The following is a 14986-nucleotide window of genomic DNA, read 5'->3' as shown; positions in this document are numbered from 1 at the left end:
TTATATTATAGGTTTTATTATTAGGGTAAGGTGGTAGGGAGGGATTTTATTTTAGCAGGGTGGCTAGAGGATTGGTGGCCCCTAGAGTCCAGGGGAGGTGACAAGAGGTCTCTTTTTTATCATAAATATCAGGCCCCCAACCAATCACCAATGGGTCAGAAGCCTCTGGGCTTGGATTTTAATTATTTCAGCATCTAATGTTGTTTGGTTTGGCTGAAATCCAGACCAAATTCAGGCCTGTTCAGGGCATGAATTACAAACTCCGGATATTGATGTATTCTTATTTTGATTTTGCAGTCTGAATGGCTCCATATAGCAGTAAATAATTTTGCCCCATTTGGACTTTAGTGAATAACTAAATCCTTATAACTGGCAATCTAAAAAACATAAGCATGTTCCCTCTGAGAATTCTACAAATTCCAATGACATTATACAACATCTACTTACTTCTTTGCAGAACACAATCAAGTTAGTTTGACATGACCTGTGCTTCATAAAACCATGCAGATTTTTGCTGATAACCATGTTCTTCTCAAGGAATTCTGGAATATTATCCCTTAATAACCTTTCAAATATTTTCCCAGCCACAGAAGTTAAGCTCACAGGTCTATAATTTCCAGGCAAGGATTTTGAACCCTTTTTGAATATAGGAACCACATCTGCCTTCATCCAATCCTCTGGAACACTTCCTGAAAGAAAAGAATCTTGAAAGATTAAAAACAGAGGTTCACTTATTTCTACACTTAGTTCCTTTAAGTACTCGTGGATGGATACCGTCAGGCCCTGGAGCTTTGTTTATATTAACTTTCTTTAGTTGCTGCAGCACCTTGTCTTGAGTTAACCAATTACAATTATTCTGCAAGTATTTAGTAGCAATCATTTGCACATCTATTGCCATGGGTTCTTCCTTAATATATACGGAGGAGAAATAGTTATTTAAAATTCCTGCATTTTACTTATAACAAGGTTGATCCTAGATTTCCTAGATTTCATCTTGGCTAGATAACTCCTCCTCAAGGGTCAAGCCTTTTATCTATCTATATAAGAATTTATTGACGGTCTCTTCTGACTCTGACCAACCACCAATTTGCGGTTATTTAAATACAACATTGAACTTCAGTAGTAACTGTTGCAAAATACGTATCCCACTGTAGTGCACCTGATCAACTGTTACAAGGTTGCAAATATTTGTGGGAAGTGTTTTGTTAACTTTGTAACCTTGTATGTAACAAGCACTGAATGAAGTTGGTTGGCCAGTACTTGTCTGTCTGGATCTGGAAGTCCTACAGGATCTTAGCCGTGCCCTTCTCAACTACCCTTTGTGGAATCTCCCATCTGGACTTAGGCAGGTCCAGACCATATTCTGAACAGATGTTTCGGTACACAATCCCAGCAACTTGGTTGTGTTTCTCAGTGTATGCTGTTCCTGCTAACATCGCAGGCTTCTTTGCACAGTCTGCACCTTGGTCTGCAGTCTGATGCTGATATATATATACAGTTAGATACAATATTCAGTGCTTGTTGCATACATATGATTATATATTTATGTAGTTATATATAGTGCTTATTACATACATATGGTTATATATGGTTGGATATATTGACCTCCTTGCATCCGTTTTTTTAACACATTTTTCACTTGCACTTTTGACTGTTTACTTTTTTACCTTTTTGTGGTTTACTTTTTATGATTTAAATAAAGTGACTCTTTATTACTGCCATAAAAAGTGACATTTCACTAGAGGTCATTTCTTTGAGGTCTTGCTCTCTAGTAGGGCTTGCCTTCACTAGTTTTAATTTGATGTTTTAAATAGGATTATGACCTTCAATTGTCCATCCAACCTTGTTCATTGCTTCAGAGCAAATTTAGTGTCTGAGGCTTTTGTTTAGTTTATTTAAAAGCAATTTTAAATTATTACAAAAATTATTTAGGTTTAACCTGTAAACTTTTCAACGTAAATGTCTTTTTTTTTGTGCCGAATGCAAAACATAATCACTGGCAATAGCGTAGCAGTTTTTATCCCTAGTCCCATAGGTCTCTGTACAGACATAATATTGTGTGTGATAAAAAGTTATGACATGCGAAAAAGCATTTTTGTGATTGCAATAAAATAAGAAAACAACTGAAATGTTATTACTTTGGCTCTTTTATCACACATCACATGTAATAGAATTGAGTCGTTGGTATGAAAAAAATATATGTTGGGTATGAGTAGTTTTTATAGATTTAACGCTATCATTACGTATCTATCTATAAAATAATATTTTCTGGAATGTTTGTGGGAATTCATGTTGAGTAACTACAAATAAATACCATATATGCAAGGAATTTATAGCGAATTTACATAAATACTGCACAGTCATTTTCAAGACAACACAATATATAGCTTATTGTATTACTTTATATTCATAAAAATAAAAGAGATTCATATTGGAAGGACATTTTCAGGGTAATTCCCTTTTGTGAGAATTCAAAGTGAATTTCACATTTAAGGCCAGAGTAGTCAAACTGAAAGCATAGCTGACTTAGAGGATTTTTCCAGTTTGGACTATTTTAACCTTAAATTTTAAATTCACGGAGGCGTGGTCGACCGCCGGACAAGATGGCTGACTAGGATTTTGCTCCGGCACATGGGCTCCATAATTCAGAGCAATACCGAATGGAACCACCACTAAATGACAGAAAAAATATGTCACAAGCAAAAGCAAAGAAAGCTGCAGACAAGCATCACTTTTTTGGGCAAAAACCGCCCACCGTGCAGGAGAAAGTTCAAGCCGCGCAAATCACTGCACAAGATGGCGCCGATGACTCGGGCGCGAGCTCCCCCGTCATGGCAGTGGACGACCAGCAAACCACTGAATACCTCACAAAAGATCACTTTGAACGTGCAATAGAGGCAGTGTCAGCAAAGCTAATTCAATCATAGCAATCCACAGCCGACCAAATTAAAAGAGAAGTCAGGGAGCTCACGAGCAGAACATCTTCAGTGGAAGCACAATGCCAGGACATAACAACAACACAAGCTGAGATGTCAGACCAAATACAAACCTTACAGCAAAAAGTGGAAGGCATGGAAACCAGGATGGCGGACCACGAGGATAGAGTGAGGAGAAACAACCTGAGGCTGAGAGGGGTCCCAGAGTCCATCCAGCCTGATGACCTGCAGTTATACGTGAGAGGCTTAATGCATGCCTACGTCCCTGACATACTGGCAGACATGTTGCTGATCGACAGAGTCCACAGGGTAACGAAACACCTACCTGACTCTGTCCCACGAGACGTGCTGTTCACAGCCCATTATTTCCATATTAAAGAACTAGTACTCAAAGCTCACCGCGCTAAAAGGAATCCACACGACAACTATCCATCAGTGCGCATCATGGCGGACCTCTCAACGCTTAAAAGGAGAAGGGACTTCCAGCCAATCATGACGGAGCTGAGGAATCAAGGAATCCGCTACAGGTGGGGCTTCCCCACAAAGCTCATCCTAACAAAAAATGGAAACACAAAATTCTTCACCACACCAGAAGAAGCCCTGAAAGAGCTAGAGAGATGGGGCCCACACGACAACCCATCTCCATCTTCCTCTCAAGGCCGCAACATCACGAGAAATGACTGCATGCGCTAACCGCCATGTGACAGACACATGCCGCAAGTATAATAATACCATAGTTAACTTCTTTTGATTACTGTTATTTATCACTGTTTCATTCCGTTCACTCAAGTTAATGCTGCTTTGAATAATAGCACCAGTATTACACGGGTAAACCTAACTTATAATGTAACACAGCATCTGCCCGCATCCAGACTAAAACGCTTAACAGCGGAGCAGCAGCAGATCGGGAGGGTAGTAACTACTGAACCCAATAGAGGCATATACTCTTGGCCGACAGGCCTTAGGACCCTGCCATAACTAGGCTGGAGGCAACAGATTTGCCTAAACCCCAAGCACTACCCTTACCAACACATAACACATAAGAAATGAAAGGGACAATGCCCATCAGCACATAGCTGCCCACCGTAGCGCCGCTGCATAAAAGCATAACATACTACCATAAGGAATACCATATCTAAGGCAATGTATATGTCAATGCTGCAAATAATGTTATATGCTTACTGATGACTATTATGATTAGATAATACTTATTGTATTGAAATAATACTGAAATGTTGTTTACTACATTGAAATCGTTTAATCTACACTCGACACTTGGTCGAGCACAATGCAATTTTAGCTCCACCCCATATTCACAGCAGAGCCCTGAAAGCCACCCAATTGGAAGATTACACTCCAATCCCCCACGGTACGGATAGCGTACCAGACCAATTAAGGTCTACTGTAAATCTAACACACCACCTACTGCAGACCCCCACCCACGCACTACCCAACCCCTATTCTTCCCCCACCGCCCCTCATCACCAACCAACGGTAGGAGACGACTGCACCACACACACACTCACGCACACCGCACAAAATGAAACTCTACTTCCATAACACAAAGGGGCTCACCACACCACATAAAAGGAGAATACTACTAAAAGATCTAAGAAACCATAAAGCGAACATTGTATGCATCCAAGAAACACACTTCGCCACAAATCGAGTCCCCTCATTCGCTCTCCAAGACTACCCCACACAATACCACGCCACTCATTCATCCAAATCAAGAGGAGTCTCTATACTTCGGTAGAACTGCTTCAAATAAAGAAAGATAGCCAGGGACGATTCCTGATTTTGCATTGCATACTAAACGATTTGCCACTTCTCTTCGTATGCCTATATAGTCCGAGTGATCAACAAAGACATTTTTTCACAAGGTCCTCACCAAACTACCGACTCAGGCAACTACACCTACAATCATATGCGGAGACTTTAACCACACCATGAACTCCCATATGGACTCCACGGCACCTGCCAGCTCTGCTAGACACACTCAATTGAAGCCAACCAACAAGGCGCTCACAAAACTAACTCATGAATATGGCTTATATGATATATGGAGAACGCGCAACCCAAACGGTAGAGAATACACTTTCTACTTGCAAGTCCACAAAACCTATTCTAGGATCGACCACATCATGACCTCTGCAACTCTCCTCCCAAACATTACAGACTGCTCCATAGGAAGTATAGTGTGGTCAGACCATGCCCCAATTACAATGACCTTGCAAGACCAATATCAATATTGGGGAAGACCACCGTGGTGCCTTAACGACACTCTGCTACATAACACCAACTTCACCACAAAACTCTCAGACAACTTGAGAACCTACTTTGAGCTAAACGACTCTTCAGAAATCACAGCCATGACACTATGGCAAGCTCACAAACTGTTATAAGAGGATTACTAATAAGCCAAGCATCCTTCATTACTAGACAACAAGAAAGAGAACACACAGACCTTCTCAGAAAACTGCGTGATACAACTAATGAACACCTCCTGAACCCGTCAGAAGAACTTACCAAATCAATAGCCAACATTACTAAGCAAATTAACACAATGTCCCTCAATAAGACGGCACACATACTAAGAAAACTGAAGATGAAAACATACACACAAGGAAACAGAGCGGGAAACCATCTAGCAGCACTCCTCCGGCAGAGACAGGCAAATTCCAAGATCCCGTATCTGATGGCCAACACAGGAGGAAAAATCCACAACCCACAAGATATAAACGACGAACTATTATCAATCTCTATACAATTTAAATGCTGATACTACCTTGCACCAACCCACCGATAGGGAAATTACCGAAATTTCTTCAGCAAACGACACTACATACACTAACCTCAATACACAAACAAGCCCTAGAACACCCAGTGTCAACACAAGAAATAATGGACGCGATACAGGCACTACCCCCAGGAAAATCCCCTGGCCCAGATGGACTAACCATTGCATATTATAAAAAAATTGCTCCCATTTTAACCCCATACTTAACCAAACTGACCAATCACACACTCAAATCGGGAACCCTGCAAACAGAGATGCTAATGGCGCATGGCGCCACCCTACCAAAACCAGGGAAACCCCCAAACAGAAGCCAAAACCTTAGACCTATCTCCCTCCTTAACACTGACATCAAACTTATGGCTAAAATTTTTGCGAATAGACTGTCATCCATAATCCCCACACTAATCTGTGGGGACCAAGTGGGGTTTGTTAGCGGCAGACAAGGGGCAGATGGCACAAGAAAGGTACTAGACCTCCTTTATGGAATGCGCGAAGGAAGGGCCCTGAGTGTCCTACTCTCGCTAGATGCTGAAAAAGCATTTGACAGGCTCCACTGGCCATTCCTACTTGCGGTTCTATGGAAATTTGAGTTCCCCCTACAGCACAAGTAACAAATGGAGGCTTCATATCCAAACCCTCAACCATTTCTAACGGTTCCCGTCAGGGATTTCCACTCTCCCCGATACTCTACATTTTGGCGCTTGAACCTTTGACCCAAATGATCCGAGGCGACCCGAACATACACGGGACACATATAAAGGGACGAACCTATAAAATGACACTATTTGTGGACAACATTTTGCTGACACTAGAGAAACTGCATATATCCCTTCCACACTTTCACAAAATATTAACCCAGTATAGCAGATGTTCTTACTACAAACTAAATATAGCAAAAACACAGACCCAGTATAGCAGATGTTCTTACTACAAACTAAATATAGCAAAAACACAGGCCCTAAGCATAAATATCCCATCCCACGACACCCTGAAAACAAAATTTCACTACGAATGGAGACAAGATCACATAAAATTCCTAGGGGTTAATTTCACACCTATTCCCACCACTATATTTAAAGCAAACTACACAAAGCTCCTAGGAGAAATTAGATCCATCATGCAGAGTTGGAAGGGGAAATATATTTCATGGATGGGAAGAATCGCTTCGGTAAAGATGGTGATACTGCCAAAGATACAATACCTCTTTAGAACTTTCCCACTCAAGCTCCCAACAAAATATTTTTCGGATCTACAAAAACAAATCAACACCTATGTATGGGAAAACACAAAACCCAGAGTAGCACGAACCCCTATGCAAAGACTATTCACACATGGAGGGATGGGCATGCCTGATGTGAGAGGATAGTACCGAGCAGCTCAGATTGGCCCTTTGCTAACAACGTTTCAACACAAAGACACAATGGCCTGGACCGAAATAGAGATGAACTATGCAGAAGGGCTCACCATGCAGACAATGGCCTGGCTGCCAAAGCAACACTGCCCAAGCAATAAACAACTACTACCAACAACGGTGTTGACCCTCACAATATGGGACGACTACCACAAAAAAAATGGGCCTGATGACAAAAATATCTCCAGCTCTCCCATTAGAAGCACTGAGCGTAATCATCACAGACTTCAACTACAAACTATGGAACAGGCATGGCGTGCCCACCCTGTCACAACTCCTGACAAACACCCGACTTAGACAACTACCTAACCTCCAAGGGGAGTTCCAGCTACCCGCAACAGCTACCTTCTCCTATAGGCAACTGCAAGCACGGTTCAATATGCAAACAAAGCAACTTACGACACCCTCCCCAGGGCCACCCCTACTGGAAGTGGAAAAGATTTGCCTGAAAATTAAGCCGGCTAAAAAATTAAGCTCCTTGATCTACGCCTCGGAACATGGAAAGCTTACACTCCCCCCCCCCCTTTCAAGCAACGTGGGAAAAATACATCAAACACCCACTCTCAGAAGAGCAATGGCAGACCATTTTCAGAGCACATAAACAACATACCCTCTGAAGCACCAACGTAGAACTCTCCCGTAAAATTCTCTACAGGTGGTACCTGGTACCCACACAGCTTCCCTAGCACAACAGACAGATGCCAAACAGACAGAGGCTGGAGATGCCAAACAGACAGAGGCACTATGATTCACACCTGGTGGCACTGCCCAGGGCTTACAATATACTGGCAAGAAGTGGCGAAACTAGCAGCTCAATGTTCAAAAATACACCTCCCACTCATGCCTGAAACCTTTCTCCTCCTCCTACTACCACCCAAAATACATAAAAGCCACAGATATCTCTTATACCACATCATCATAGCAGCCCTGGCAACTATAAGCAGAAGATGGAAACAAACAAGCCCACCCACAATAGACCAATGTATCAAAGCTATTGACACAACCAAACATTACGAACTGAGGGCAAGGTGAACAGGGTCGAAAGCATCTTACTGGTCCACAGCCTGGGAATTATGGGACAAACACAAACCAGGACCACATAAGCACTAGCTCCCAACACCACGCACATAGAAAACTATAAGCTTCATGACTGGAGCATCAATTTTTTCACTACACTACGACTAAGAAAAAAGCAAACCTAGCATCCGCACACCACTATGCCACGTCTCCTACCCCACCCCTCCCCCATCTACCCCTACCAAATATCATTCTCCCTAGCACGAACAGCCCACGGAGCAAAGAAATATGCCCCCTAGCGTACGACCAATCGCTCTACAAGCCGCAGCCATGCAACAGCTAAACCAGACTCCACCACACAGGACAGCTCCACCACCCAAAATGCCCCTCAACCGTGCCAAAATCCAAGAGGGCATAATCTACAGAAATATGCAAATTTAAATATCTAATTGTATGTATCACGGTGCACAGGAAATGGAGCAATCCACAATTCAACCCAATAATGATGTACAAGCCTGTAGACTCGATACAAAAAACTGTCTAATATGTTGATAATATAATGCGTTGATGACATGCTCCTTTTGAATAAACACTGCATATAACTGCTGTTCCCACCCCTGATCTTTTCTTCTGTATCCCAAACCTTTTGCACTTCGACAAAAATAAAAATTGTCAAATTTAAAAAAAAAAATTAAATACCCTTTAAATTCTCATTTTAGTAAATAACCCTGTTAAATGTCAACATGCATTTGGCATTTTCAGATGGAATATAAGCATTTAACTGGCAAAGACTGGCACACACAAAAAAAGTTGAAAATATTGTATGCAAAAGAATGCCTTTCGAGTTGACAGTTAAGTACAAAATGGTTAGCTTACAATAAGGAAATCATCCAATTCTCTTTTGATCAGAGAAGGATTTTGTTCCGATTTAAAGCTTTAAAACTTTGATGAAAGTTTGATTTAGTGTTGTGAAGGATTTACTTTGCTTTGCAAGATAATCCAATATTCTGATATATGATATCTAGAGGAAAACATGTTAGGATATCCCTTTTTTGTGTGTTTTTTTAAAGGCATTTAGCCTTTTAAGGATTAATTGGTTTAGTTGGTTGATACTATCGTATCCATAGTGCTAATTAATACCTATTGGATATTGATTTGTTAAACTCTTTACTACCAGCACCTTACACACGCAACATTACTGCTGATTTTTAGTGCAAAATAAATTGTATTTTAATATACCCTACTTACCTTTAAATGTACTCCACCGTTGGAAATACATTGCTCAAATAGAGCTCTTCTGTCTTAAATTGCATAACCTTCTCACAGTTCAAGGTGTGCTCATCTATGGAAGAGGATCTGGGGAGAGGGGTTCTAGCGGTACTGTACACTTTTGTGTATATAGCAGATACACAGATAGTTTTAGGCAGGTACCCAAATTAATGGTAAGTACACATTCTGCCCATATGTTGCTAAAATATTTGAATTCCACTAGCATGATAAAAAAATAAATGTTCAGAAAGAAAAAATGCCAGAAAATATAATTTCTGGATATTTAAATATATATTTCTACTGTCATATTTTGGAACATTCTAAAGTTGTCCAAGTAGAGATTGTAGCCGTATTAGTCCAGTGATGTAGATGTAAAAAAAAAAAAGGTATTACAAGATACTAATTTTATCTGTTTTTTACATATTCTAAAGCTGTTATGCGTATTTCATAATTCTTTTGTTAAATATAGTTTTTATAAATTGTATTTGTTATAAACATGTTATGGTGTTATAATAATATAGAGCAGTGATGGCAAACCTATGGCACACGTGCCACAGCTGGCACACCGAGCCCTCTCTGTGGGCACATGGCCTAGGTTGTCGGTAGGGTACCCAGCGGTGTATTTACCGCAAGGCTAACAAGGCATTTGCCTTGGGCGGCACTGCCTTGTTAGCCTCATGTCCTGGGCGCCCAAGAGCTGGCCGGCTGGCCGCCTTTGGGCCCCCGTGAGGCAGACGGCAGCCTGATTTGTGGTCGGGTGGCGAGGGAGTGCTCTTACTGCTCAGCTCCCTCACACGGCGCTTAGTGATGCCGTGAGCCGGCATATGACGTCAGTCCAGCTCCTGGCATCACTAAGTAGCGCACAAGGAAGCTGAGCAGTAAGATCAGAGCTCCCTCGCTGCCTACTCTGCCTGTTCGTCCCCTACCTGCCTGTCCAGCAGCACAAGTAGCCCCTGCAGCCCCACTGGACCCCAGGTGAGAAATCCACTCCAGTTCTCCCACAGAGGCTGGGTGGAGTTAAATTAAAATGAAAAAATTAAAAATAAATAATAATAATTTGTGAGTGTTGGGGAAATGTGTATGAGTGTGTGTTTGTCGGTTAATGTGTGTGTGTGTATGTCAGTGTGTGTGTGTGTGTGTTAGTCACTCTGTGTATGTCTGTCAATGAGTGTGTGTGTATGTCTGTGAGTGTGTGTGTGTGTCAGTCACTCTGTGTTTCATGAGTGAGTGTCAGTGTGTGTGTCAGTGTGTGTGAGTTTGTCTATGAGTGTCAGTGTATATATGTGAGTGTATGTGCATCCGTGAGTGTCTGTGTAGCTGTGAGTGTCAGTGTGTATAATTGTCGTGTTTAATTGCCGTATTGGCACTTTGAGGAAAAAAGTTAGTTTGTATTGTGGTTTGGGCACTAAGGCTCAAAAATGTTCACCATCACTGATATAGAGCAACCAGTATGTCATTGTACACAAGCAATATAAGAAATAATGTTTATTAATTCCAGTTCATTTATTTAAACACTTTGATTTACAAAATTATGACTGTTTTAATTATTTAATATATATATATTTTTTTTATGAAAAATCTTTTATTATTTTTATAACATACTAACTTTCTTTTAGTATGCTAAAACCCAGGCCTCTCCTATCTCCTCTTGACCCATACCGCAGGGACACGTTATATAAATAAATGTTGTGCCTTATTCTTTTTTCTCTAATTGCTTATGTACAAGAGTTGACTTATACAGGCACATACTGTTAGTATGTTAATTATTTAATCATTAAGTTATTAATCTCACCAAGGTGTATATGTTTGTAGCTTAAATTTGCAACTTAGCGCAATACAAATTATGGTTTAGTGGACAAACCCCAAGATCAGTAAGTGCCTTTAGATGTAGTTGTGCTTATCAAGAAACAGTTTATTATGCAATAGAAAAAAAAAAAAAAACATTTTATACAGATTTTACTTTATGTAAACTTAAAATCCTTATTTACAACTTTTGTAATTTTTCTTTCTTTTATACATTTTTTTTCATTATTAGTGAATGTGTGAATGCTAATTGAATTATATATAAACCACATACCATGCTTAGATTTTAGTATGTTCACTTAAAAATGTGCAATTAGTTTTCTATTTACGGTAATTCACTTAATGCATATTTTATATTGTCATATATAATTTAAATTGGGCAAATAAAGCATTCCAGCAAAGTAAACTAAAGCCTTTTGAAAGGTTTTACTACAAGTTAGAAGGTCTGGTTATTCCTTTTTAAAAATTGACCTCAACTTACGAAGAAACTTCACAGCTGAGTTACAGTTTACCTCAATTTTGATGTAGCTATGTATAAATGTAGGCAGTTGACTTCTAATATTACATTGCGAGGAATGTGAAGGTCATATAGTATCCTTAAAATGTTAAGGGGAAAAATAAATCTTGTATTAAATTGCAAATGCCACCACTGGCTTATGATAATTGGGTTGAGAATCAAGAGACTATTGTTCCATGTGCTGAAGATAATTATGAGAAATTCATCGAACCTTAAGCTAACAAAATTAATAAAAAAAGTGCTGTCAATTTTTGAATTAACTATGTTAGTCTTCATGATTGCTCCGACTAGGGATTTTCTGCTGTTTAGCCCATTTAATACTGCTACTACTACTTTTAATTGCTGTATTAATAGTAACCTTTTCAGTTTAACAATAGTATCTGTACCATACGTCTCGACAGTTAGTCATTTTTCTATGGTACTATATATTGGTTGTGTGGACACAGAGAGACATCATAATAAAGCACAATCAAATCATAACAAGTGCTTGTAGGAGAAATTATTATGAGGCATTTATGAGCTTGTTAGAGGATATACTCTGCCCTTTCTTACATGTAGGCACAATTGTCTGACTGGTCAAGTTATTGTTATGTTATGTGATGAACTTTGAGCTGATCTCTTCTATAAACATGCCCTTTCTTCATCCTGTTGACTTACCTTAACTTTGTGGAAACAGCCATCGATACTCCAAAAACTACGTATTAGTGCGTTGGTGAACAGATAGTTTGTTTGAAAAAGATGGTAGAATATAAGTGCAGCTACATCAGTTTTGGCTCAGAGGTAGTGATGACGCGAACATAAAATTTTCCGTTCACGAACGGCGAACGCAAACTTCCACAAATGTTCGCGAACGGGCGAACCGGGCGAACTGCCATAGACTTCAATAGGCAGGCGAATTTTAAAACCCACAGGGACTCTTTCTGGCCACGATAGTGATGGAAAGGTTGTTTCAAGGGGATCCATGGCAAAACTCCCATGGAAAATTACATAGTTGATGCAGAGTCTGGTTTTAATCCATAAATGGCATAAATCACCTAACATTCCTAAATTGTTTGGAATAACGTGCTTTAAAACATCAGGTATGATGTTGTATCAATCAGGTAGTGTAAGGGTTACGCCCGCTTCACAGTGACAGACCAAACTCCCCGTTCAACGCACCGCAAACAACCGCAAACAGTCCATTTGCACAGCCGCAAACTCCCCATTTGCAAAATGTTTGTGTGTGGGGGTTCTGGAATGACGTGGGCCAATGGGAGCCTAAATCAACTTTTGGCTCCCATTTCCCCTTTAAGAGCGAGCTCGTGTCTCGAGCCGTGCTCCTAGTGCCAGGCGGGCCACGTGACCGATCACTGCAGTCAGTGCACGTGGCTAACTCGTGTGGAGGCAGGAGTGATCCAGCCACGCGCAGCTCAAGCTTAGGAGCCAGGTCGGTCCCAGGATAAGGTAAATACAGCCACAACCACTTATCCCAATCACACACCTTTCCTAACGTCCTATCCCATTAAAAGCATATTACCGTGTATTTAATAAAACAGATAGACCCCCTACTTCATCCAGGTTACCGATCGATGGTTCTGAGCCCTCTCTGATTTACTGTACACGACTATTCAATATTCCCATAAATTTTATATAGCATTTTATGTTTGTTTGAGACCACCTTAAAAATATTGGATATCGCTAAAAATCATGATCACTATATACTTTCTCTACAAACCTCTAAAACGAACCAAACTACTCATCCATCCGCTATATCACTTTATCCCACCTAGAACTAGTGCCCAGTTAAAATACTTGACTCTTACTTACCCACACTCAGTCATGCCACACACATTTCACCACTACTCTCACTGAATCCCTCTGACTACGGCTAAATTCATCTTCTACATCAGAACACTACTCCTAAGATTGGGTTGTATCCATGTCTCGGGTCTTTCATTTAGAATAGGGGCAGCTTCGGTCTCCTTCAACACTGACACTCCAGTGCATATTATTAAAAGATTGGGCAGATGGAAATCCTCAGTCTACAACCGATATATTACTCATCCCGAGAAAGAAATGAGGAAAGCTTTTAAAAGTTTGGCTTTGTAAATTTGATGCAATAAGTGTGTTTTTCTTTAATACATTTTCACCCTCTTTGCATGAACCCGATTTACATATATCACTAATATGTTTCTGAACATATATATTATATTATCCACTCACTCACTCACTCTCTGGGCCGGCCTAAGACATCATGCTGCCTAGGTCCAACGATAAATGACTATGGGGGATAATGTATAATAAACACAGGTTACTGGCTATGGGGGATAATGTATAATAAACACAGGTTACTGGTTGTGGGGGGATAATGTATAATAAACACAGGTTACTGGTTGTGGGGGGATAATGTATAATAAACACAGGTTACTGGTTGTGGGGGGATAATGTATGATAAACACAGGTTACTGGCTATGGGGGGATAATGTATAATAAACACAGGTTACTGGCTATGGGAGGATAATGTATAATAAACACAGGTTACTGGCTATGGAGAGGATAATGTATAATAAACACAGGTTACTGGCTATGGGAGGATAATGTATAATAAACACAGGTTACTGGCTATGGGGGATAATGTATAATAAACACAGGTTACTGGCTATGGGAGGATAATGTATAATAAACACAGGTTACTGGCTATGGGGGGATAATGTATAATAAACACAGGTTACTGGCTATGGGGGATAATGTATAATAAACACAGGTTACTGGCTATGGGGGGTTAATGTGTAATAAACACGGGTTACTGGCTATGGGGTATAATGTATAATAAACATAGGTTACTGGCTATGGAGGATAATGTATAATAAACACAAACACACACAAAAAAAGAATAAAAAAAAAAGAATGCAGCTTCAGAATTAATCTAAATTGTATGCTGTCTAGGAGGTGGGAGGGTCTGGGAGGGATGGTCTGCTGCTGATTGACTGGAATGTGTCTGCTGACTGTGAGGTACAGGGTCAAAGTTTACTCAATGATGACGAATAGGGGACGGACCGAACATCACATATGTTCGCCATCCGAGGCGAACGCGAACAAGCTATGTTCGCCAGGAACTATTCGCCAGCGAACCGTTCGGGACATCACTACTCAGAGGCTTTCAAGCCGAATGAGCTTTCCAATCTCAACCATAAAGCTGATGGCGTATGACCATTGGCTTCATCAAGTTCCCCTAAAGACTTTTTTCAAACAGT

This window comes from Pelobates fuscus, chromosome 2 (genome assembly GCF_036172605.1).
Source record: "Pelobates fuscus isolate aPelFus1 chromosome 2, aPelFus1.pri, whole genome shotgun sequence".
NCBI classification, from domain to species: Eukaryota; Metazoa; Chordata; class Amphibia; order Anura; family Pelobatidae; genus Pelobates; species Pelobates fuscus.
The sequence above is the reverse complement of the archived record's forward strand: the minus strand, read 5'-3'. Positions refer to the sequence as shown.